Below are 3,684 nucleotides of genomic sequence, written 5' to 3'. Positions count from 1 at the left end.
GGAGCCTGCTTTGAGTTGTGTCCCCCCCCTTCTCTGTCCCTCCCCCGTTTGCACTCTGTCTCTGTCTCTGTCTCTCTCTAAAATAAATAAACATTTATATTAAAAAAAAGAATTTTTTTCTTTGACCTTGATATTCTCAAATTTCACTAAAATATGTCTAGTTGGACATTTTCCTCATTGCTCTTCTCTGGAACCCTTTTCAGTCCAAAGTCTTTCTTTCCTAGTTTTTTAGTTCCAGGAAATTTAACTCCATTTCCTTCTCTCCATGTAAACTATTTCTCTCTTTTTAGATCTCCAATTATCTGGATATTAGAGATTACTTTTAGATTTTAACTTATCAGCCTTGGGGATTTGGAGGTGGAAGGATGGAAAAATGAATATCCTTGGTTAGTTGGTCCCTGTTTATTTTTCTAGCTCCTCACGAGTATAGGGCTCTATACTGCCTTTACTTTGCTTCAGTGGACACCTGGACCAGAAGTCTGAGTCACAATGGGACAGAAGGAAGATATGTTTGTTCCTTCAGGGAGGGCAAGGGAAAAACAAGACTAGAATGCCAATAGTTTCTTTTTGATTTTATTCTTCCTCAGTCTTGTCAGGATTTCTGGTCCACTGGCCACAGCCACCACTTAATCATCAGGCGTTCAGAACAAACCCTGTCATCTCAAGGTTTCTCCAAGTTTTCTCTCTAATTTCCTCAGTGTTGACCTTGAAGCTGGGGGCCAACAGTTTTGCTTGTTCAGCATCTTCTCAGGACTGGGATAATCTGGTTGCCTTTTGAGTATTGATTTACAGCTGAACTACAACATAGTTAGAGACAATGCTGCGTGATTTCAATCATTTTTTGAGAAATTGTGTGTGTGTGTGTGTGTGTGTGTATATATATATATATATATATATATATATATATAATAGTGATTGGTTTCAGTGTTTTGTAAATGGCCATTAGGCCAAGTTTTCTGATTGTGTTCCTCAAATATTTTATATCCATAGTGACTTTTTATGTGTTCATTTTTTTTCATTGCCAAGAGAGATTTGTTGGAAATAGTGATGATTTTCAATTTGTCTATTTTTCCTTTTTTTAAAGTTTATTTATTGATTTTGAGAGAGAAGAAAGAGAGAGAGAAAGAGAGAGAGCACCAGCAGGGGAAGGGCAGAAAGAGAGGGAGAGAGAGAATCCCAGTCAGTGTGGAGCTGGATTTGGGGCTCCAACCCATAAACCATGAGATCATGACCTGAGTCAAAACCAAGAGTCTAACGCTAAACCGACTGAGCCACCCAGGCACCCCTTATTTTTCCTTTTAATTCAGTCGGCTTTTGCTTTGTAGAAGACTATGCTATTAGACACCTATAATAGGTGTCTGATTTTTTAATATCTTCCTAGTAATTTGAACCTTTATTATTGTTAAGTTTCTATCTTTATTAAAAATTTTTTTTGCCTTAAAGCCTACTTTTCCTAATATCAATATAGCATCTAACATTTTTTAGGAGAATATTTGCATGTGTATCTTTTTCTATTCTTTTATTTTCAAATTACTTGTATCCTTTTATTTTAGACTTCTCTTGTAAACAACACATCCTTTGAAAAAGTCCAGTCTGACAATCTTTGCTTTTGAATTGGAGCCTTAAGTTAATTTACAGTTAGTATAAGTACCAATATATTTGGGTTTAAATCTACCATCTCCTTATATATTTTCTATTTATCTCATCTCTGCCATGTCCCTTTTTAATCTCCTCTGTTGCCTTCTTTTGGATTGATTATGCTTCATTACTTCATTTCCTCCCTTTATTATCTTGGAAGTTATATACTATTTATTATGGTTCTAGATCCCCTAGAAATTACCAAATGTGTGTTAAATTTATCCAAGTCCCATATAAATTATGCTGTTCTTTGATAACACAAATATTTTTGAAACTTTAACTGAATTGCTGCTTATCTCAATTTACGTAGCATCATTTTTGTACATCTTAATTCTCTTTATGTTTAAAACTTAATAGGACATTATTATTGTTCTATACATCCAGAATTTATTCATATTTTTCTACATATTTATCCACATATTTACCATTTTCATTTTTCTTCATTCCTTCCTGGGATCATTTTTGGGATCAGATCCTCTGACCTTCCATCTGGGATCATTTTTGTTTAGTGCAAGTCTTCAAATGACAAATTATTTCAGATTTTGTTTGTCTGAAAGTGGCTTTATTTCACTTTTATTCTTTTTTTAATGTTTATTTTTGAGAGACAGAGAAAGAGAGAGACAGAGAACAAGCAGGCAAAGGAGAGAGAGAGAGAGGGAGACACAGAATCTGAAGCAGGCTCGAGGCTCTGAGCTGTCAGCACAGAGCCAGACGTGGGGCTCGAACCCACAAACTGTCATGACTTGAGCTGAAATCAGATGCTTAACGGACTGAGCCATTCAGGCACCCTTATTTCACTTTTATTCTTGAAGGATATTTTCTTCCAATATACAATTCTAGCTTGCCAGTTTTTTTCTGAGTTTTATAAATACCTCATTACCTGCTGACTTGTTTCTGTTGAGGGTCATTATTCTTAACTGTTATTCTTTTGATCACCATTAGTATTTATTTTCTAGCTGTGTTAGCTACTTTTTTCTTTGTCTTTGTTTTTTGGATTTTCATCATGCGCTTTGGTTTGACTTTCTTTCTTTCTTTCTTTCTTTCTTTCTTTCTTTCTTTCTGAAAAAATATTTTATTATTGTCTTGCTACATAACAGTGAACATAATTGCATTTTGTCATATGGCAAATGAGATACAAGATAACATCCTTTTAGTTCCTGAAAATCTCAATATCATCTGTCTTTTGGTGGATCCAGTTTCCTATGACTGAATCTATGATACATTCTATGAGGATACCGATGGTGCTAAGTAGTGAAGAACATTTCGCTAAGTTCTTCTATCATTGGTCCTTGCTCAAAGTGTTCATTTTTTTCTTCTAATATGGTTTTCAGCACTTGATCATGTGTTCCTTCATTATTATGTACAGGATCTGGCTGAGGGATAGGTTTTATAGGTTCATATGGAATGTCCACAGAAGGGTGGTATCATACTATTGTCCTGCCATCAGATGTCAAAGCAAGCTCTACTTTGCAATTATAGTCATCTGGAAGAGGAGAATATGTAGATTTATGACAAACACAATATAAATCTCTGTTTTGAATTGGAAATAAATGTTTCTAGATAGTTATAGTTGGTATCACCCATTTTACTGATGCTAATGCCATGGTGAATCAAGATGCTTATCAAGTGGCATGAAAGAAATGATTTGAAGAGAAACTGCTTTTCCAGGCATACCTGTTTTCATTCCTGATAGCCACTCACTGCAAGCCTGCCATCTTATGCATTTTTAAACTGTTCTGCTTGGGCTCCTTAAGACGTCTGTGTTTTAATGCCACTATCTCTTCAATTATTGCTTCTTTTCTAAGTATGCATATATTGCCCTCCCACCCTTCCCCAAATGTTCTATGGGTTACTCTTTCATATTTCCATCCTTTTGTTTTACCATGTCTCATTTTATGTATTTCCTTCTATTTTCCATTTCATAAATTCTCTCTTTATCTGTATCTATATTGTTGTTAAACTAATCCAGTAAATTTTTAATTTTAACCATTATTCTTTTTAAAGTTTATTTATTTAGAGAAAGAGCACAAGTGGGGGAAAGGGAAG

General features: G+C 34.8%; 1 pseudogene; it reads right to left on the bottom strand.

Annotated features, from left to right (window-relative positions):
• Positions 1-2,810: 2,810 nt before the first annotated feature.
• Positions 2,811-3,242, bottom strand: LOC101100963 (annotated as a pseudogene).
• Between the last annotated feature and the right edge of the window lie 442 nt (positions 3,243-3,684).

Source organism: Felis catus, chromosome B2 (assembly GCF_018350175.1).
Source record: "Felis catus isolate Fca126 chromosome B2, F.catus_Fca126_mat1.0, whole genome shotgun sequence".
In the NCBI taxonomy this organism is placed as follows: Eukaryota; Metazoa; Chordata; class Mammalia; order Carnivora; family Felidae; genus Felis; species Felis catus.
Note: the sequence above shows the minus strand (reverse complement) of the source record. Positions and strands in the feature narration are given on the sequence as shown.